The sequence below is a fragment of the Schistocerca cancellata genome, chromosome 3, assembly GCF_023864275.1.
Source record: "Schistocerca cancellata isolate TAMUIC-IGC-003103 chromosome 3, iqSchCanc2.1, whole genome shotgun sequence".
In the NCBI taxonomy this organism is placed as follows: Eukaryota; Metazoa; Arthropoda; class Insecta; order Orthoptera; family Acrididae; genus Schistocerca; species Schistocerca cancellata.
Genome location: NC_064628.1, coordinates 594,020,262 through 594,043,651, shown reverse-complemented (window position 1 = coordinate 594,043,651; position 23,390 = coordinate 594,020,262).

Genomic DNA, 23,390 nt, shown 5'->3' with positions numbered 1-23,390 from the left:
AGATTTATTCAAGTCAATCATTTTCATTTTGAGTGGTGACCAGTTTTCATTACATTTGTGTTTATATTTCACAAACACCATGCTAGCCCATATGCTGTGGTCAGTGGCAACAGATTTTGTTAAGGTCTTTAACACCCTTAAAGGTTTTCTCCACAAATACATTAAACTTCCACAAAACCCAGTTCATTAGGAAGTAACCTTTTGTGTGGCCACCTGGTTAGCCGAACAGTCTAACGCACGGCTTTCCGGAGTGGGAACGAGCGCCTGGTCCCCGGCACGAATCCACCCGGTGGACTTGTGTTGAGGTCCGGTGAGCTGGCAAGTCTGTGGATGGTTTTTAGGCAGTTTTCCATCCGCCTCGGTGAATGCGGGCTGGTTCCCCTTATTCCGTCTCAGCTACACTATGTCGACGATTGCTGCGCAAATAAGTTCTCCACGTATGCATACACCACCATTACTCTACCACGCAAACATAGGGGGCTACACTCGTCTGGTGTGCGACATTCCCTGGGGGGGGGGGGGGGGGGGGGGGGTGTCCACTGGGGGCCGAACCACACAATAACCCTGGGTTCGGTGTGTGGTGGCGGAGGGGTGAAGTGGACTGCGGTAGTCATCGTGGGGTTGTGGACCATTGCGGCTGCGGCGGGGACAGAGCCTCTCCGCCGTTTCTAGGCCCCCGGTTAACATACAACATACATACAACCATTTGTGTGCATTTTTTATAGTGATCACAAACACATTGAACATAGGATTCACTTTTACTCATACTTTGACAAAGAAATGTTAAGTTAGTAGATTCTTAGTGCAAACACTCATATGCAAGTTAATCGTGAGCTTGCTGACATGGACTTTGGTAGATATGTAAACAGAATGATTGCAACTTGCGGATTCTGTAACATAGATGTTGCTCATGTAGTTGCTGTACACAGACTTGCATAAAAGAATTAACAAAATATGGTACGAGTTACAATGAAGGACATTCCTAAAGTAAGTTTCTTCATTGTTTTTGAAATAGAAGATAGTATTCCAGGTGACATGAACAGATACCATATGAATCCACACCCATTGTTGCTTCAACAATGGAAGGGGCATCAGCAAAGGAGGAGTGACGCATGCACAGAGTTCCGGAGAGTATATAAAAGCAGCAGACCAGCATACCTGAGGTTGTTCGAGTACACATCATGATGGAAGATGGACAATTACTGACAACATGGTCACCAATTGAAGTGCACGCAGTTGTCTGGAATGAATAGGCACACAGTACTAGTGTGTCTGTCATCCATGAATGCCTACAGCCTGTGTACGGTGAAGAAGCCATCTCTTGTCAAATGGTTGATCCCTGGTATTGTATGTTCAGAGAAGGACCACGGAGTGTGGAGAATGAAGGTCAAAGTGGCTGTCCCTCCACAACCACGAATAAAAACAACATTGTTGTGTGCAGGGTATGGTTTCAACAAACAGGTGCATAACAGTGTCAGATGTGGTGTCCACATTGCATATTGGCTGTACTCAGGCCAATCACGTGCTCCGTAATGTGTTGGGTTACCAGAAAGTTTATGCAATATGGTTGCTAAGGAACTTGACAGTTAAGAAGAGGACAGTTAAGTGGGATTTACATCACCTTATACATGAAACAAGAATCCATTTCCCATTACTATTATGTTTTAAAGATAATTAAATAAAATGTTACTGGCAGTGTAAACAGTTAGTCTACCACCATTCATTTTTACTAATGATTTAGTGCTGCTCATGCTGGAAAATAATGTGCATATCAGCTAATAATTTCCAAATTGCAAAACAATTGTACACTCTTGTGGTCTTCTGATTTAAGAGGTGGCTTAACTGGCCAGTTATAGTTGGACCTGTAGTCTAATGTGGAACCTGTACAATAGTACAACTTCGTCTTTTTTATATACACAAGATAGTTCAGTGCCACAGAAATAATGTGAATGGCAGGTGATTGAACAACAAACTTTACATTTGTGGTGACCATCGTCCGCCAGTAACTGCCACCTGTGAAGTGCAGAGTAAACGGTCTTTGGGGACTCGTTCTTTGGATTGTTCTTGTGGACTCGAGTTATGATGTTCATGTTGTGATTTTCTGTATTGTTTTTCTTGTGTTTTGTACAATTATACAAACTTTAAAAAAAGGTGTCTGATCATAATAAGTTGGAGTTTTCTGTGGATGGTCAGTCGCTATACCCAGAAAATTGACATTGGTTACCCCCAGTCACGAAAATAAACTGCAGTCGCTCACTGTATATCACCGGTTTTGCACAAGTAGACAATGTCACAAACTCCAGTTTTTCCGGTAGTGTAGGACGTTGCAACTGCAGGATAGACAATCGACTGTGAAGCGCAACACTTTACCTGTGTGCTACAAATACACCAGGAGTGTTCGTGTCTCTGATGTTTGCTTCGACTGGCTAGTCGACCGTAACCTCCACTGGCACACCATACCGGGCGTTGTACACATCAGTGCGGACGCCTTCTACGGGGCTGTCCAGTTTCTGGGACCACATGCATGGCCGCCCCCTCCTCAGAGCGGTCCACCGTTTAGTCCCCCCCCCCCCCCCCCCCCTGCACCAGTCGAAGGGACACTCACGTCAACCATGCACGCCTATTCATCCTGGAGCCCCGAGTACACCTCAGTCAGTGCACCTGCTGTGGTTCTGCCCTGTCACTCGGTGCTCTCAATTGTGATTTTGCACCTCTGCTCGAGATTTCCTCTGCATCAGCTATTAATCCCTCCGTGCCTACCGCGCCATGCTCATCGTGTGGCCATACAGATTTCCTGCCTACAAGAACTGAATATCGCGTCTCACCTTCACAGCTACCAGACATGCAATGCACCACATTGACCATCAGTGAGGCACAGTTCGCACCAGTGAACACCGTGCAGAATCCCCATATGATTCCTACACCCCTCCAAGCACTGGACCCAGTCATTTTCCAAAGCTGCCACCATTACAAACGGACAACCCAGTGATGTGGTTTACCTTGGTAGACAACATGTTCCACATACATGGCATTGCAAATGACAGCACTCATGTTGTGTGTTTAGTGAACCACCTGCATGACTACCCTCATGTCATGAGTGACTTGTTGCTGCTGAACCCACCCAAGAGCAACAAATATACCTCTGCCCGTGCACTACTCAATGAACGATTTTCTCATCCGCCAGCTGATACTATTCACAACATTATTTATGATGAGACTTTAGGTAACAGAACCCCCTTACAGCTGTGGCGACACTTGTGTGTGCAGGTCGCTACCGAGATCTTGCCGAACTTAGTGCTCTGGGCATTGTGAATCTGCCGCAAGAACTACAATTACATTTGCTTCCACATACCACAGCATCACTCGAGGATAAACTACGGGCAGCAGACCACGCATACACCATTATTCGGCACTGCCATCTCCCTCAGTGTAGCACTGTGCCTAATACTGCCGAGGTTGGTAATCCTCTGACTATACTTCCACCTCGGGAGATAGAGGCCGAAGGCATGTGTATCACAGACAGCACACAGAACAGCAGCCATCTAGTGGCCAAGACCTGGAATCGTCAGTGGGCTGGCACCAGCCAGTCCCAACCGCAACCATGCTAGAGCCTGCCTGCCCTGCCTTGCCCTCACCTGTCGCTTTGGCTGGCGAGATGAGTACAACTGACTCATGCATATGCTGGTTCCACTCCACTTACAGGGATGCCGCTCGCAACTGCTCCCTGCCCTGTGCATTCCCAAATGCCACGGCTCACGAATACACGGAAGGGCGCCCACAGATGTTGCATTCTGTCAGATGCCCTACCCCACGAGGACGTCTGTATGCCTTGGATTTAGATTCACGCCGGTATTTTCTCTTCAACACTGGAGCAGACATTAGTGTCATACCCCCTACATTTACTGTAAAGGACACGGCACAAGCTAAACTGTTCCTTCAAACATCAAGTAAATTGCCATTTCGTGTTGATGGTTTGGCTAAGTTACCTATTGAACTTATACCTGGCAAACAGTTCACTTGTTCCTTCTGTGTAGCTGATGTGGAAGACCCAATATTAGACACTGACTTCCTTTTTCACTTCAGACTGTCTCCAGACCTCCAGTCGGCTTCATTATTGCACCACGCCTTGTCCACTCATATTGTGTGTTCAGTCACCCACTCGGCTCCCCCTCCCCCTCAGCTTCCTGACAATTTCAACAGAGCTCTCATCGAGTGCTCCTCACTGGTGGACAGCCTTGCAACTTCCATCATCCAGCTTCATTCCGAGCACTCTGCAGTTGATGATCTCCGTGCTCGCAATGCCGAACTGAACCATGGCTTATCGTCGGGTACGCAAGTCCTTGCCGAGGCATGACGCTTCGTACAATACCTGTCAACACTGCCACCCACCGACACCGGTGATTCACTGCACGGAACTTTGGCGCCGCCACCTGACACTGGTGATGCACCTCATGGAACTTTGTCACTGCCGACGTGGACAGCTTCCCCAATACATAAGGATAGTGACTCTTGTATGCTACCGATTCCCCTTCACGACGGCCCCCGAATGAGTCTGCCAGCCCAGTGGAACACTATCTCGAATGGCACAACACACAGAATTGTCACAACAGATGGGCCACCAGTGTGTCATAAAGTGTGCCGACTGCCGCCACATAAACTACACCTTGCTAAGGCTGCAGCGGAGGAACTTCTGCGGGCAGGTGTTGTTCATCTGTTGGACAGTAACTGGTCTTTGCTCAGACATTTATTTCGCACCTCTGCAGCGACTATTGCTGCCTCAACACGCGGACCGTACTAGACAATTTTCCGATACCTCATATACAAGATTTTGCACAAGTACTGAGTGGAGCACGCATCTTCAGTGTCTTGGACTGCCACAAGGCATATTTACAGATACCCATGGAACACAGTGACATACCAAAGACAGCACTGATTACACCTTTCAGCCTCTACGAATTTTGCTACATACCTTATGGTCTCAAAAATGTGGCCCAAACTTGGCAATGTTTTATTGACTCACTTCTGTTTAACTGCACATATTGTTACACATACCTCAATGACATATTCAATTTTTCCTCCTCTGACAGAGAACACGAACTCCACCAGGCCACCCACGATACAGGAATTATTGACCCATAACAGAGTCGAGATCAGTAATAAGTCACAACTTTGATGCACCTCTGTCACTTTTCTGGGGTACACCATCTCCTCAGAAGATATACACCCTCAGGAGTGGGTTGACTGCATTCAGGATCTACCTCTCCCAGTGTTGTTTCTTGAATTACACCAGTTTTTAGGAACAATCAGTTTCTACCGCCGTAACCTGCTGATGGCGGCAGAAATTGAAGCCCCTTTGACTGACGCATTGGCCGGAAAACAAACCTTGCGTAATCACCTGGTACAGTGGTCTGACAACATGGTGAGAGCTTTTGAAGACATTAAATCAGCGTTAGCACGTGGTGTCGTCTAGGTAAATTTGACATCCCGAAAGGCCACTTCCGATATGTGCATCTGGACCTTGTAGGATTGTTACCTGTGTCTGATGGTTTCAGGTCTATCCTGTCTGTCATCAAACGCATTACACATTGAGTGGAGGCTATAATGGTACAGCCTCCCCCAGGATTCATATGAAATGTCTGATGCCACTTTTTTTTTTTTTTTAAATATGCATCCGGATAATTATTGGACAAGTCAGTGCTTCCTAAGGCCTTGTATGTGTGTCTTTACATATATCATTCTGTCCTATTTGATAAAAAAAACTTGATATTCATTGCGAAAGCATATGGAATGTTCCAGAAGATCATGAATTGTCATAATTATCAGTGGATTGTTGTCATTGATAAAATTACATACATATACTAAATTAAGTAACTAATCAAGTAATAAGTCCTTAGAAATAAATAACTAGAGACTGCAGAGATGTTAGCACGAAAAATCAATGCTTCTAATTAACAAAATGGTAATCTAAAAATCCAGTAACAGAAGACCTCACATCTTGAGAAACAGTTTAAAAGTTATTACCAAGCGATGTATTTTCATTTGTTATTTATTTTTATGTCTTGCTCTGTAATTAATATTCTTTGTAATTACATTTCTAATTAACTCTCCAATTGTTTACATCTCACAGTTTTCCAACTTCCAGAATTTGAGGCCTTATAAAGCACAAGCTCTATTCCACCATTGAATATTAGTAATAGTAACCAAATCCAAACTAATTAATTACATGACCAAAATAATATGAGAGACATTATTGTTACTAAAGTTCAGAATGATTTTCGTATGGAAAAATAAAGATATTACTATAAAAGATTGTCATTGAATATTGTATTTTATACCTTATTCGGCTGTAACATCAGTTTTTTTTACATTTTGTAAATTTTAATTGTAACATCAAAATTATACAAAATTAATAATGCTTTATTTTGAAAGTTATTGTTAAAATTCCATATGCAGCGATGCTGCGAGGAGTCATTTTTGAAGTTACTTTTGGAAGTCAAAGAGATCAGTGAAGTCAGTCTGTGTTTTGTTTGCATGACGAGTGTGCAGTTTGTATGTCAATTAATGTGAATAAATTTTGTGAAGCATGAAAATTTCACATTCATTCATCAATGGACCAGGCTGAAGAAACAATTTAAGTAACATTCAACACGAATCGATTACAAGGTGATACCCCTGCAGGATCACAGCGGATTCCGTAGCACGCGCATTCATATCCTCCTGGATAGCTCAATTTGGCTGCCCTACATCCATCACCATCGACTAGGGAAAGCGGTTTGAATCCCTGCTGTTTGACAAACTCTGCGTACTCTGTGGTGTGAATAGATTCCACACTACGGTTTACCATCCACAGAGCAACTGACCGGTCGGGCGGTGGCACAGGACTCTGAAAGTGGCCCTCATGTGCCACAGTGGTAAGTGCTCCGACGCCCATCCCTGGGTTACGTTAGGAATACACATGGGTTACAAGACAGACCTCCAGGCTTAACTTGCAGAGCTCCTGTATGGTGAGACCTTAGTTCTCCCCACAGAGTTTGTCAATGATGAAGCAGTCATCAATCTGTCTGACCTCCCTGCTCTAGTTGAGCATGTCCGGACACACATAGTTGCGATCCACACACCCCCTCCATGACCACACCCCCTCCATGACCACACGCCCGTCCTTGGGTCTTTCTGCATTCAGCACTGGGCTCTTGCGAGTTCATTATGTTACTGGATGACACACTCAAACCGGCATTACAGGCGCCTTACCCTGGCCCCCATCGAGTAGTGGCTCACACGGGCAACACTATGGACATTCTCATCAGTGGCTGTTGGCAGACAGTTTCCCTTGAATGCGTGAAACCAGCCCGGACGATCAACAAATCTGCGCCACACCCTCTTGAGTCGAGTTTTCCTCCATCAGGTGATGACCGCGACCTCACACAGACTGCCTACTCCCCTGCACCCCAACATGATCATATGTGCACCAAGTGTACATCTGTGGAAAGCTCAGTAGTTGTATGTGATGATACTTTACCCTCACTTCACTCAGGCACTACGTGTGGCAATCAACAACCTCAGGCCCCACCACATGTTGGGTGTGACATTACCCCGTTGCAAGTGTTGGCATCCAACGCCCCCACAGAGTGTTTCTCCTGAACTACATTATTTTTCCCCACCAGCCCCATAGTGCCCCCTATGTCCACTGCCAACAAAATTTGCATCTCAATCAACGCCTCTGAGTGCCCACGTGATGAGCTTTCCTCGCAGCTCCACGAGGGATCCATCTTAGTCCTCCACATAGGGGACACTTGTGCGAGTCCACACCCACGTCACATATCACCATCCTGTGCACAGTCCCTGTCCAAAATGGGGTGGTTACTGCTGGCATAACAGCAACATTCAGCACCGATGAGATGTTCGAGATTTGCATCCCCCTCTACGCCTGTAAAGCAACACCAACATCTTCCGTGCCAGTTCAGTTCACGCATGCAGGTCAACCAGTGCATGCCCCCTACGTGGACTATTCCAGTGCTAGTCCATCCTGCACAGACAGCATGGACTCTTAGCACACTCCTCTATCAACCAGCAGGCATCCCACAACACCACTACACAGGAAGATGTCCACGTCCTTCCCACAGTGCTCTGCACTCCTGGAGGGGTGAGGAAGGGGGAGGCCTCTGTGGTGACTGTCAACCACCAGTATCTACCACCTGCGAAGTGCAGAGTAAACGGTCTTTGGTAGGGATTCATTGTTCTATGGATTGTACTTATGGACTTGGGTTATGATGTTAATGTTGTGAATTTTGTATTGTTTTTCGAGTGTGCAATTATACAAACCTTAATAAAAGAATCTGATCATAATAAGCTGAAGGTTTCTCTGTGTGGTCAGTCGCTATATGCAGAAAACACACACATTCATAAATGGTAACTTTCAAAAAAAGAGTTTGCCGTAGGTTTGCAGAACAAAATTAGATGCTACACAAAAACATCATTAGCAGAAGAGTGAAGGTTTCAACATATGAGAAATGAAAGAATATTGGACAAGAAAGCATACCAGAAGAAAAATACTTACATGAATTAGAAGCTTACATGAATTTGTGTGGTGCCCAGATGGCCAAAACAAAAAGATGAAGTAGTCAAAGATATTTTGGAAACCTTACATTTGTGTCATATTTGAATACACTACTGGCCATTAAAATTGCTACACCAAGAAGAAATGTAGATGATAAACGGGTATTCATTGGACAAATATATTACTAGAAGTGACATGTGATTACATTTTCACGCACTTTGGGTGCATAGATCCTCAGAAATCAGTACCCAGAACAACCACCTCTGGCCGTAATAATGGCCTTGATATGCCTGAGCATTGAGTCAAACAGAGCTTGGATGGCGTGTACAGGTACAGCTGCCCATGCAGCTACAACATGATACCACAGTTCATCAAGAGTAGTGACTAGTGTATTGTGAAGAGCCAGTTGCTTAGCCACCATTGACCGGACATTTTCAGTCGGTGAGAGAGCTGGAGAATGTACTGGCCAGGGCAGCAGTCGAACATTTTCTGTATCCAGAAATGCCTGTACAGGACCTGCAACATGTGGCCATGCGTTATCCTGCTGAAATGTAGGGTTTCGCAGGGATCGAATGAAGGATAGAGCCACGGGTCATAACACATCTGAAATGTAATGTCCACTGTTCAAAGTGCCATCAATGCGAACAAGAGGTGACCGAGACGTGTAACCAATGACACCCCATACCATCACGCTGGGTGATACGCCAGTATGGCGATGACGAATACACGCTTCCAATGTGCGTTCACTGCGAGGTCGCCAAACACGGATGCAACCATCATGAGGCTGTAAACAGAACCTGGATTCATCCAAAAAAATGACGATTTGCCATTTGTGCACCCAGGTTCATCATTGAGTACACCATCGCAGGCACTCCTGTCTGTGATGCAGCATCAAGGGTAACCACAGCCATTGTCCCTTATCTGATAGTCCATGCTACTGCAAATGTCGTCGAACTGTTCGTGCAGATGGTTGTTGTCTTGCAAACGTCCCCATCTGTTGACTCAGGGATTGAGACGTGGCTGTACGATCCATTACAGCCATGTGGATAAGATGCCTGTCATCTCGACTGCTAGTGTACGAGGCCGTTGTGATCCAGTACGGCATTCTGTATTACCCTGCTGAATCCACTGATTCCATATTCTGCTAACAGTCATTGGATCTCGACCAACGCGAGCAACGATGTCGTGATATGATAAACCGAGATATGCTACAATCTGACCTTTATCAAAGTTGGAAATGTGATGGTACTCATTTCTCCTCCTTACACGAGGCATCACAACAATGTTTCACCGGGCAACGCTGGTCAACTGCTGTTTGTGTATGAGAAATCGGTTGGACACTTTCCTAATGTCAGTACGTTGTAGGTGTCGCCACCAGCGCCAACCTTGTGTGAATGCCCTGAAAAGCTAATCATTTGCACATCACAGCATCCTCTTCCTGTTGGTTAAATTTTGCATCTGTAGCACATCATCTTCGTGGTGCAGCAATTTTAATGGCCAGTAGTGTACAAACTGTTCGGTAAGGTTTAATTACTTCATGTGTCAGTCATATTGTTACCATATTTCAGTTTAAATTATGAAGTGCAAAAACACATGTAGTGACTGATCATGAGAATTACAGTCAGAAAGGCCAAAACCAAAGCAGACTTAACAGTGAAGGTGGAACATCATCAGAGTTCAGCTCACATAGTAGCATAATTGGAGCTGTTATAACTACAGCATTATTTTGCTTATGGGACAGACCCGAATAATCTATGGCAATATAATGAAAATTTCTCTTCTGTGGATGAAAGAATAAGAGCATATGTAAGATGTTCATTAATGATATTGTAGGGACATGTAGCCAAATGTAAAATATACTTATCTGAGGAACTTAAGATCAAATATAATTTCAAAACGAGATATAAAATGTCTTCAAGTCATTGGTTAGTCATTTATTATGGTGCACTTATAATCAGTAAAGAGTTAGTGAATTTGCCAAGAAACATTTTGTGTGTGAGTTTAAAACTTGGGGAAAAAATAGAGTTGGTGCAGACATCAAAGCTGTCAGGTTAGACAATGGCTCTGATTTTGTGAACTTTAAGTTTGATTCATTTCTCAGAGAAAGTGGGATTGGGCATCAGGTTACTGTGCCCTGACAGATCAATTTGTGAACTGGTATAGTGCATGTTATTTGATTCTGGTTTAGTGAAGCAGTACTGGGCACAGGCATGCCGTAGAATTGTTGATACAAATAGCTGTGGTCCTCATGGATTGCTTATGGTAAGACTCTACAGAAGTTATGGAAGGGTAAAGTATTTTCTATGAACCCTTTAAAAATGTTAGGTAGTTGAGCCCTTCTTTGTATACCAGATCAAAATAAAGCAGAGTGGGATGCAAGGCTAAGAAATTTGTTTTTTTTTTTTTTGTTAAAAAAATGACTAAATTGTACAGACTAATTGAGCCACTGAAACCCAAGATAACTGTAAATGGCAGGAGAAATGTCTTTCTGAAGAATGAGTGCAGGGCAGACAGTACCACAACACCAGTTGTAAGTGACGATTACTATATATTCTGTCAGTGAGCACAGCATACAGAAAGAGGCGAGGCGGAGTAAGTAATGGAAGTCAGCAGTGCTGAGAGTAATAATGCAGACACTGAACACAGCCCAGACTACATTCTGGATGCTCAGTCAGTGGTAGACATAGAGGAGATTGAGTTGCTACCAACAGATGCTCCAGAAGATGAGCAGCCAATCAGAATGCCGTCCCTTTGACCCAGGAGTATCTATATTATGTCACCTATCTGGTAAGTGATTTTTTCCAATTGTGGAGAAGGTCCTGTGAACTTGGAGGACATCATGTCAAGAAGTGAAAGAGAAGACTGGATAACAGTCATGAATGAGTAAATAGTGTGTTTCCATAGCAATACTCCAGTACACTGTTGTGTGTGTCTTGTTGCTAAGGCAAAATGAAACGATGGAAAATCCAGGCTGAAACAATGACAATATTATGATAACAAAAGATTGCTACTCACCATATAGAGGAAATGTGGAGTCACAGACAGGCACAACAAAAAGACTGCTAAACAAATAACCTTTTGGCCAAAAAGCCTTTTTCTGAATTAGACCACACAAAATACACACACACACACACACACACACACACATTCATGCAAATGCAACTACCACACACTTGACCACTGCCTCCGACTACTGAGCCCAGACACTCTTGTTGCTAAGGGATTTACTCAAAAGTTTGGTATAAATCCCATGAGTCTTGATCATAAGATTAATCATTTTGATATTAAAACTGCTTCTCTGTGTGGAGACTTGGAGGAAACCATTATCATGAAGTGACCAGGAGTTTTTGCATCAAATGATGATGAAGGTAAAGCCGGTAATCTATCTGAGGCCACTTGTGGTTTAAAACAATCATTTTTACAGTAGAATGAGAAGGCAAAAGTGTACTTTTAGACCTATCTTATGTTGTGAGTACTGATGAAATTTTGTGTTCATTAAAATGGATTATCTGAGCATTTTGAAGTTAAAGATCAAGTGGAAGCCAAGTCCTGTCTAGGTATGTGTACAACTAGAAACTGGGAGGAAGGTAATTTAATACTTGGTCAGGAGGGTTATATTGTGGATGTGCTAAAACACATTAATGTATTGACTGCACTGCCATAGGAACAGTAATAGAGGCTGGGCAACAGCTTTGGGATGTGCAGGGTGATAAGGTTCACGTGCCATATAAGTAATGTGTGGAAAGTTTGCTATATATCTGTGCTTATACAAGAGTTGACATTTCTTATGCAGAAAGTGTTTTAAGCCAATATAGTTGTAAGTCTACTAGTGTGCATTGGAGAGCAACAAAAGGAGTCCTTCATTATTCAGCAGGACTGTGAACTATGGCATTGTGTTTAAAAAAGGAGTTTTAAAGTCTGCATGTAATTGGTTTTGTTGAATCAAATTTTGTATATGGTTTAACTACTGGTTGATGCAGTAGGGGAGTGCTTTTGTGATTAGGAAAATATACTTTCATGGGAGAACAAGAAACTGCAGGATATTGCCACATCAACTACTTGAAACTGAATATGCATCTTTAAGCTCTGCAACCAAAGAGACAGTGTATTTGAGATGGCTGGCAGGAGAATTGTTAAATAATAAGTATCAACATGCTATAGTCATTTTTCATGACAATCAGAGTTCTATTAGACTGTCACAAAATTCTTTGTTGCAGTCTAGATTTAAACAGATCTGGGCTAAACACATTGTATTAGACAATGTTTGAAAACAAGTACCAGTAAGATTGTTGTTATGTACTTTCAGTCAAAGGAAACAACTGTTGATGTGTAACTCTTCAGGCTTTCCCGGCAATCTAATGACATCTTGGGTTGTCGGGTGTTCTGCCGGATATCAGCGTCGTACTTGCACAATATTTCGGTCACGTAGCTCGTGGCCTTTATCAGGTGCGACCTGAGACTGTCTCAGGTCACACCTGATGGCCACGAGCTACGTGACCGAAATATCGTGCAAGTACAACGCTGATATCCGGCAGAACACCCGACAATCCAAGATGTCAACTGTTGATGTGTTAATCAAACCACTTGCTGGAGAGTAACATGTGTATCTTACTCATAAATTGAAACTGTCACGAGATTAAATGGTAGCCTTGTTATATTGGTAATATGGCACTTTATTTTTGACAATAAACCACTGATTATTTGAAGAATCGAAGTCCCATGTATAAATATCTGATTACTTTACAAACAATGGAAAATCGAGCTAGGAATATCAACAGTGTAGGATAGGACAGATTGGTACTTACCATAAAGAGGACACACTAAGTTGCAGATAGGCACATTGTACGTTTCGGCCACAGCTTTCCTCAGTGAAAGATATACACACGCGCCATTCACACACACAAGCAAGCACACCTCACACACACAGGACAGCCAACTCTGGCATCTCAGGCCAGAGATGCTGGAGTTGGCGGTTGTGTGTGCGTGAGGTGTGCTTGCTTGTATGTGTGAATGGTGTCTGTCTCTCTTTTACTAATGCAGACTGTGGTTGAAAGCTTCATGTAAGTGTCTTTTAATTGTGCCTGTCTGCAACTTGATGTGTCCTCTTTATGGTAAGTGGCAATCTGCCTTTCCCTTGATTGCTTTACAAATCATTGGCTCCAGCTGCCACAGGCTGTGGTTTTGTGTGTGTGTGTGTGTGTGTGTGTGTGTGTGTGTGTGTGTGTTTTTGACAAAAGCCTTATTGGGCGAAAGCTTCTTTTGTGAGTCTTTTTGTTGTGCCTATCTGCGATTCAGCTCCTCTGCTATATGGTGAGTAGCAACTATCACTTTCATAATATTGTTAAAGTGTTAAATATTTGACAATAAACATATAAGCAAGAAAAACTTTGGAAAAAGTTTGAAATTATGCTTAAAGGTTCCTGAAAGTTGCTAAGTGCTCTTATTATAAAACACTGGATCAATATAGTCTGCGTAATTTGCACTCTGTTTTAAGATCAGATTACATGTACTTTTCACTTCAATTAATCCATAGTAAAGAGATCCTCTGGGATGTGGGTCATATCATAAAACAAGAATATCCAATAAATGTTTACAAAATAAAACAATGGAAAATCCAGGATGGAATGTAACAAATTTGCGGTAAAGCTATGGGTACCCACATGGCACCATTCTATGCTAACATATTCATGGGCCATCTAGAGGAAGCCTTCTTAATAATCCTTCTTAATAACCCAGAATCCTAAACCCCTCACCTGGTTCAGATTCATTGATGACATCTTTGCTATCTGGATTGAAGTAGAGGACACCTTATTTACATTCCTCCAGAACCTCAATGACTTCTCCCCCATTTGCTTCACCTCGTCCTACTCAACCCAACAAGCCACCTTCCTAGATGTTGACCTCCACCTCAGAGATGGCTACATCAGTACCTCCATACATATCAAACCTACTAACCACCAGCAATACCTCCACTTCGACAGCTGCTACCCATTCCATACCAAGAAGTCTCTTCTGTACAGCCTAGCCACCCATGGTCATCGCATTTGCAGTGACAAGCAGTTCTCTAAATATACCGAGGGTCTCACTGAAGCCTTCACTGACCATAATTATCCTCCCATCCTTGTACAAAAACAAATCTCCCGTGCCTTATCTTTCCAGTCTCCTTCCACCTCCTAAAGTCGCACAGTCCGGCCACAGAGGAGCATTCCCCTCCTAACTCGGTACCATCCGAGATTGGAGCAGGTGAATTACGTTCTCCGCCAGGGTTTTGATTACCTCTTGCCGTGCCCTGAAATGAGAAATGTCCTACCCACTATACTTCCCACCCCTCCTACCATGGTATTCCGCCATCCACCGAACCTACACAATATACTCGTCCATCCTTACACAACCATTGCTCCCAATCCCTTAGCTCAGGGCACATACCCCTGCAATAGACCTAGATGCAAGACCTGTCCCATACATCCTCCTACCACCACCTACTCCAGTCCAGTCACTAACATCACCTATCCCATCTAAGGCAGGGCTACCTGTGAAACCAGTCATGTGATTTACAAGCTAAGCTGCAACCACTGTGCTGCATTCTATGTAGGCATGACAACCAACAAGCTGTCTGTCAACATGAATGGCCACCGACAAACTGTGGCCAAAAAACAAGTGGATCACTGTGTTGCTGAATACGCTGCCAAAGATGATACCCCTCAATGACTGCTCCACAGCCTGTTCAATATGGATCCTTCCCACCAAAACCAGCTTTTCTGAACTGCGCAGGTGGGAACTTTCCCTGCAATACATCCTACATTCCCGTAACCCTCCTGGCCTCAACCTTCGTTAGTCACTGTCCTCACCCATCCAGCCCCCTCCCTGTTCCCATTCCACCACTACACAGCTGTCATTTCACTCCCACACCCAGTCTTTTTTTTATTTATTTTTAGTTTTATTTCTCTCCTTTCCGCAACTTACCCCCACCCCCCTCCACACCTTCTGTCCTGCCCTCCGTCCAAACTGCAACACTTCACTTCACTGACCGCCACTTCCACAATACTATCCCTCCCCCTCCCTGCCCCCGCCTCCTCCTTACCCCCAACCAGTCGCCACTCCCATCATGCACTGTTGCCGCTGCTCGCAGTGTAGTTACAGCTCTCTGAGACTGCAGACGTGTGTGCAAGTTGCATTTGCGTGCGTGTGTGTGTGTGTGTGTGTGTGTGTCTACTGCTGACAAAGGCCTTAATGGCTGAAAGCTATGAGTGTGTGAATCTTTTATTGTGCCTATTGCAACTCAGCATCTCCACTATATTTTTACAAAATAAGAATAGATATGATAATGTACCTTCCACAGATCACAAATTAAATTGCCCATATGTACATTTACCATATATTACGAACTGATGCACTGTTATCTTCGAAAAATTGCCTCCAAAATTCAGGTGCATATAAAACTCAAAGTTAATATAAAAATGTTTGGTATTTGACTTAAAATTCCCACCAGTCTTAAAAATGGCCATATATTTGATGCTACGGGAAACCTATCTCTTTCTGACAACATTGGATTCAATCGGCAGCAGCAGTGCACCAGTGTGATGAACATGCTTGCTAACACTGTTTCCTCCCATCCTGCCATCACTAACCCAGAACACTGTCTAGCCTATGATGTGTCACTGCGGTCTACCAGTGAAGTTGAAAGCAATTTGTGTTATCGGAAACAGTACGATGTTTTTGTTAGCAGCTAGTTTTGTAATAGAAAAAATAAAAGGTTTTCATACGATGTGGGCTATAAATTGAAAATAACAGCATATGCAGAAGGACATGGAAACTGAGCAACTGAGTGGCATTTCGGTCCTCCATGGAGAGAAGAAGAAGAAGAAGAAGAAGAAGAAGAACATTCGCGATTGGTGGGCTGGTAAAGTAGTACTGAAAAGGTTGAGAAAGACTAAATGTGCAAATAGAAGACTGAATGCAAAATGATCATAAATAGAAGATGACATATTGAAGTGGATTCTGGGACACAGTCAAAATGGCATTGGAATTAATACAAAAATGGTTCAAATACACACTCATAAGCTAATGCTTGTTTAAGGGTAGGTTGGTTGTTGCTATAGGTTTATAAAGTAAATGGACTTAGCATGCAAACCAAAATGTCTCAGAAAATGCCACAAGAATACAAAGATAAAATATTATCTTTCCATCACTTTATTATTCAACATCAAAAGAAAACCACTGTGAAACTAAGACAAATAGCAAACATGGACAAAATTCCTCTGACATTTGATGTGCTGAGTAAAGAACTGTTGCCATGAAAGAAGCTAAAACTGTTAACTTTAAAAACAAGTGGACATGAAAAATGCACTACACTGTTGTCCTTTGATGTTGAGCTGATGGTATTAAACTTAATCCAATCATCATTTTCCAGTGCAAAAGAATGCCAAAACCTTTTGAAATATTGCCAAGTTTTGTTGTTCATGTACATGATAAATGCTGGATGTGCAAGGCTGGTATGAAATTATGGATTAACAGAGTGTGGGGGAGAAAGAAAGGTGCTTCATTGAATAAGAGTTCTCATCTTATGCTAGATAAGTTTAATAGTCATCTGAAAAATTCTATGAAAGATAAATTGAGACAAGGGAATATAGAACTCGCTGTAATTCTGGAAAGACTTACTTCCCAATTGCACCTCTTGATGGGTCTATAAATAAGCCATTTAAAGTGTATATGAAAGAAGAATGGAACAAATGATGATGGATGACACCCAACATGAATTCATGCCGAAGGGAGCTTTAACACAACCTACAATCAAACAAGTGTGTCAGTGGTTAAAACACTCGTGGTCTAGAGTGAAAGAAGACATTATTGTTAAATCTTTCAAGAAGTGCAGCATAAGTAATAACATCCTCAATGGCTGTGAAGACCATTTTATAAATGAAGAGGATATCAATGGCAACAAAGAGGAAGAAGAAGAAGAAGAAGAAGAAGAAATTTCCAATGATGATTTTCAGGGATTTTAAAGGTCACTTCAGTTATAAAACTATGATTTTTTAAGTCTGTGTTTGCACTCTAATAATAAAAATGGTAAAAATGCTATTTAAAAAAATTGATTAAAAGTTAAGGTGCATCTTATAGTCTGTAGTGTCTTACAGTTTGCAAAATATGATAAAAGGATACAAAACATGTCACTGAATATTAAATGTTCAGTACACTTAGGTGCATTTGATAATTCTTAGGAAATTGTAGCCACACATACTCAAACAGAATTTAAAAAAATTTACAGCACTTATTGATGATGATCACATTACTGCACAGAGTTTGTACAGAAGTCAGGTTGTATGCAGTATTCGCACTATATGATATTATTAATAACATATGTGCATCAATTGATTCTGCTAAAAAATTCATCAATTGAGGAGTTGGCCACCAATAAATCATTTAGGCTCTTTTCAAACTGAACTTTATTATTAGTTAAACTTTTTATTTGTGGCTGGCATTCCAACCAGTGTGGAGTTCAGTAACTTTACTACTTAAGGACTACACATTTATATTTAACAAAATAGCTCATTTGTGCTGCAGGGAAGTACAGTGTTTACACTGGATCTACTCTGTTCATTTGTTTTTAGTGTTTTTTTCTACTACATTCAGATGCTCTTTGTTATGAGCAAGACCAATCTATCTGTAGCTTGATCAGTCTTATACATTTCCCAAGCAGGTTCTGGGTGTTGAGGCATGTGGTCTTACTTGCTAGACCAGGTTAATTTATTATTTGGGGTAAGTTTTTATGAATGATCTGCTCTGAGAAAGAATGTGGTAATCACAATGCTCACGATATTCACAAAAAAGGAATAAGGATTTCAACCTGCTTTTTGAATAATGGGACGTGGGAAAGAACAATTAGCCTAATATAAATGGCCGGACTCTGAGGTTATTGTGATAACTCAACTAATCATTCATAAAAATCTACCAGAAATATTTGTAAAATTTAATATTCAGCATTTACAAATATGATAGTTACTAAAAAACTGTTTTGAACTAGTCCTTCAGTAATATTAGTTCTTTATTAAGATCATGGTAATCAATTCTGCATAGTTATCATGTGGGTTATTGGTTATAGGTTTGTGAACAATATTTTCATCCTCATGCAATTATAAGAATATCTCAAGAAAGTAGAAGAAATAGAGAAGTTCGTCACACACCCACCGGACCAAGTCTCCTTTCTACAGCAGTGCGATTGCATCACTGTGAGTTAAAGGCCAAATTGTCAATGTTAAAATTATTTGATTTCTGGAGTATCATACAAAACCTACATCGGTATTGTTTTTAACATTCAAACAGTCACTGCTCCTGTGATAAAATATTCTGTTCTTGTTAGTGAAAACCTTGATATATCAGAATTTGTTTTGAACAAGCAAATAAACAAGTTAGGTCTAAATGGGGAAAAGTTTTTAGCAAGGGTTTCAAGCATTGTTGAATTAGGTAATCAGTTAGACTGTATGGAAAAAGCTGATATATAGATTAATGCGGCAAATAATATTGAGCGAATTTTGAGTTTTGTGTGTGACATTTTGCAGACACTTCAATTATCTGAGTATGAAACGGGCAAAATAAAATACACTATCATTGAACAGTTAAAGTTACTATCATCAAAGAAACTTTCATATACTCCCTCATTCATGATATTTTCTTGTTTACCTTACAGTACTTCTCCATGTGCTTATAGGTTTAATAGGGATTATGTTTTTTTTTTTTTTAGGCCTTCATCCATCAACAATTCAATTCAAAGAGGGTGTTCTGGTATTAACTGAGGTCCCCAGAAAGAGCAGTATGAAAATCATCTTTTTCTCATATACAAGAGATAAATGAAAATTTCTTAAACCACATGAATATCATGTCAACCGTGTAATAGATGAGATACATCTAAAAGAATACTTTTACTATAAAAGAAGAAGTGATGTTGGTATGGTTAATGGTGGATGTTCAACAGCAAATTCAGCATATGTTTTCATGATCAGCAGTATGCTGAGTAATTTTTAAGATCTGCACATTTTACCATTCAAGAAATTAACAAGTGATAATTTGCATCAGTGGATTAGAATATGGGCATTGACGATATAGGATTCCAAGTGTTGTCTGTAATTTCAGACAATAATTCTGTTAACAGAAAGGCAATGTCATCATTTTCGAATCCTTTTGTAATTGATTCTGTACAAATTATGAAGTGCATGTGGCTTAACTGGTTAAAGCAAAAAAATAATTCTTGTATGATTTACCCCACATTTCAGGAGAAAGATTCTAGCATGCATTATGCCTGTTTTGACACCTTACTGAAGCTGTATAACCTTGAACATGAAAAACTGCAAAATATTTTTATGGTCCGATTTTGAAAGCAACGAGACAAAATAACTTTGAAAAACAAAATGCTAAACTAGCTCTGCAAATTTTCAATGCTGTCACAGATAATGCCCTTCAAACACTGGGTAAAAAACACTCCTTACCTCACTGTGTAGAAACAGCAAATTACATTGGTTTGTTTGCCAAATGGTGGAAAATAGCTAATAAGAAATACCATAACAATACTGACTGCTAATGGCAACAGAGGGCAGCACTGGAGGTTTCCAATGGTGAGCACAGCATGAGGCCATTGAGCATAGTTGAACTGCTTAGTAGATGAGTAACTGACAACAGAACTACAGTGCTAGTGGTGTTGATACAAGGCAGAGCGATGGGAATGATAAACAATGCAAACATTACATTATATTTATGATAATTACCAAAGTTGACTTTTTGTCGGAAAGGAACCCAATGAATTTTACAAAGTGAGAAAGAAGTGGTAGATGAAGTATTAGTGTTTCTGCAGGGTGACTCAGAGGAATGTGTGGTGTCATATACGCTCGACTGCGCGGACATTGTATATGAGGAGTACAACGATGACAGTATGTCTCCAGAATGAGATTTTCACTCTGCAGCGGAGTGTGCGCTGATATGAAACTTCCTAAGGTCCCGAGTTCGAGTCTCGGTCGGGCACACAGTTCTAATCTGCTAGGAAGTTTCATGACAGTATGTGCTTAACAAGTGAAAATAGTATTGAAACAGGTGTTGAGTCATGTAGTTCATTAGCTTTGTTAGACAGGGACCTACAGATCCCATCTACAGTGAACTGGAGTAAAGGACAATTGATATCCAAAGAGCAGGTACTAAACAATTATGTACATGGAAGATCATCTGCAACATAGTTATAAAACAATTATGAACAGATTTTGAATATGTCTGCAGCAATACACCCATGTAGAGCATAAGAAAAACTATAGATGTTCAAGGGAGGACAAGATGCACTTGATACAAAAACTGGTGTTTGCACATTTCAAGGATGCTCAGTTCAAATTACAGGATGTGCACAACAGTGACCTACTACGTTATGTGCATCAAACAGCATGCGACACAGTTTACAGTGATTTTAAGGTAAGCAGTGGATGGTTGCATAGCTTCAAGCAGTGCTACACAATTTGATGATGTTAAGATGATGAAATTTCGAACAAACCGCCAACTTGACAATGCACAGCAAACTGCGGACTTGGTCTAAAAATTTTTACATGAGATAAACAAACTTATCCCAACATTCAGTAAGGCATTTATGTTAAACTTGACCGATTGGGATTTGAAGAGGAAATGTGCTTGAATGGAACCCTGTAAATTAGAGGTACCAAGAGAGGTGTATCAAGACTAACTAATATCATTGCCTTAAAGCACTTGTGTATAATTATTCCAACTGTTAATCTGGATCATAAATTGACTGGAAAGTTATTTATTGACCTCCAAGAAGTTGGATGTGCTCTGTTGCCTATGATTCTTTCTCATGTGTGTGTTATTGCAAGGGTAGCAGGGAATATTTACATCACAGCAAGCAAGAGTGCAAAAATGGGCATGAGAGAACTACAACTATAGAGTGAGCACAGCTTATGGTCGACAGCGGGTCAAAATAACATGCTTTTGTTTTATTTCCAGTCTGCGTACAAAAATCATACTCCTTTAGAGCAAACTATCCCACCTGAAATGTTTGAAACATTGCAATTCATACCACCTGGAACCATTGGACAAAATTCAGGCTCTGGATGTTTGTTTCTGCTAAGCCTATAAAACATATTATCATGCAATCTGCAGCTATGCCTTAAAGAATAGCCAGTTTCACAGTAAGCTCCACGACAGACTGTTTCACATTCAGTTGCAGTCCATCACATTCAATCAGTTCTCATCACTCTGTTACACCAATATGATTTTATTGCATTGAGAGTGGATACTTAGCTGAATGTCCTGCACAGTTTGTAACTCCCAGGGAGTTCGCCTACGATCTTGATGGTGCGAACCTTTGTGATCACTGTGGCATGCCACTTTTTATTCGGTGTTCATGGCACAAGTTAATGGTTTGTTTTGCATAATTCTTGAATGTCGATGATAGCGATTTTGTGAATGGTAATATCTACATCCCATACAAGGTTGATCTATGGACACTCACTTTCTGTCACCCTCCTGATGCACATGATGAGTAACTAGCTGCTAATATTTTTCCTGTCATGATTGTTACACAATGCTTTCAAATGAGCCTTACTAAAGATTGAACTTGCGGCCTAACACTCGAGGGGTTCCTCGTCAGAAATTTAAATTATTCTTTGTTGTTCATGCTTACTCTTCTCTGTTCTATTTGACTAAATCCATAGATCACAGGTATGTCCTGGGATTCTGGAAACAGCTCTGCCAGCCCACAGCCTTCATTTTTTTCCTTTTAATTCAGAACAGTTTACTGTAAAACTCTTTCTTTTTTGTTTACTTGGCAAACTGGTCTTGTCTCTCTTCTTTCCTTAAGTACAGTATAAGTGCTAACCAAAACTTTAAACTTTATCACATTCATTATCGGTGATGATTGTATCTACAATAAATTCATTTTGCTCCTTAACAGAATAAATCCTGACTACAGGCAAATTCATTTCTGTATAAAACAGCTTTTATTACCCCATTATAATAAATCAATGGAACACATCACATAGATGCATGTTTGTGCAGCTCAAGACACACATCGTAGCTGAACTGTATTTTACAACAAATATCAGTTGTGTGCAAGTCAATGAAATGAAGTATTAATGAGTCAGTGCCAACTTACTCAGCTCTACTGTGCATAGGGGCCTTAAATCACATTCTTCATTTCTGCCGTGCAGACTTTAACATGGACTATACCACTCAGATTCTGCTCCCCACAAAGTTTACAACAAATACACAGTTGTCTCTGTCTTAGTTTAATGCAAAAACTAAACAAATTACAGATAACACAGTGAATAAAGGTAGTCATCATACAAAAGACACAATGTAGTGCGAATAGGCACATAAGTAAGGAGCTGAACATCATGCACTCAAGCACACCCATGAGCAGAGACCACCAATACATTTGCAGACAGCAATAATTCTATGTTCTGAACTGAGGAACAGGAAGCTAATTTGAGAATGGGTTGAGGGACAATAGGAAGAAGTAGGTGGGAGAACAGTGTGGCAGAGGGTTATACCTAAAAACAAAGATGATGTGACTTACCAAATGAAGGTGCTGGCAGGTCGACAGACACACAAACGAACACAAACATACACACAAAATTCAAGCTTTCGCAACAAACTGTTGCCTCATCAGGAAAGAGGGAAGGAGAGGGAAAGACGAAAGGATGTGGGTTTTAAGGGAGAGCGTAAGGAGTCATTCCAGTCCCGGGAGCGGAAAGACTTACCTTGGGGGAAAAAAGGACGGGTATACACTCGCACACACACAGGGATATGTGTGTGTGCGCGCGAGCGTATACCCGTCCTTTTTTCCCCCAAG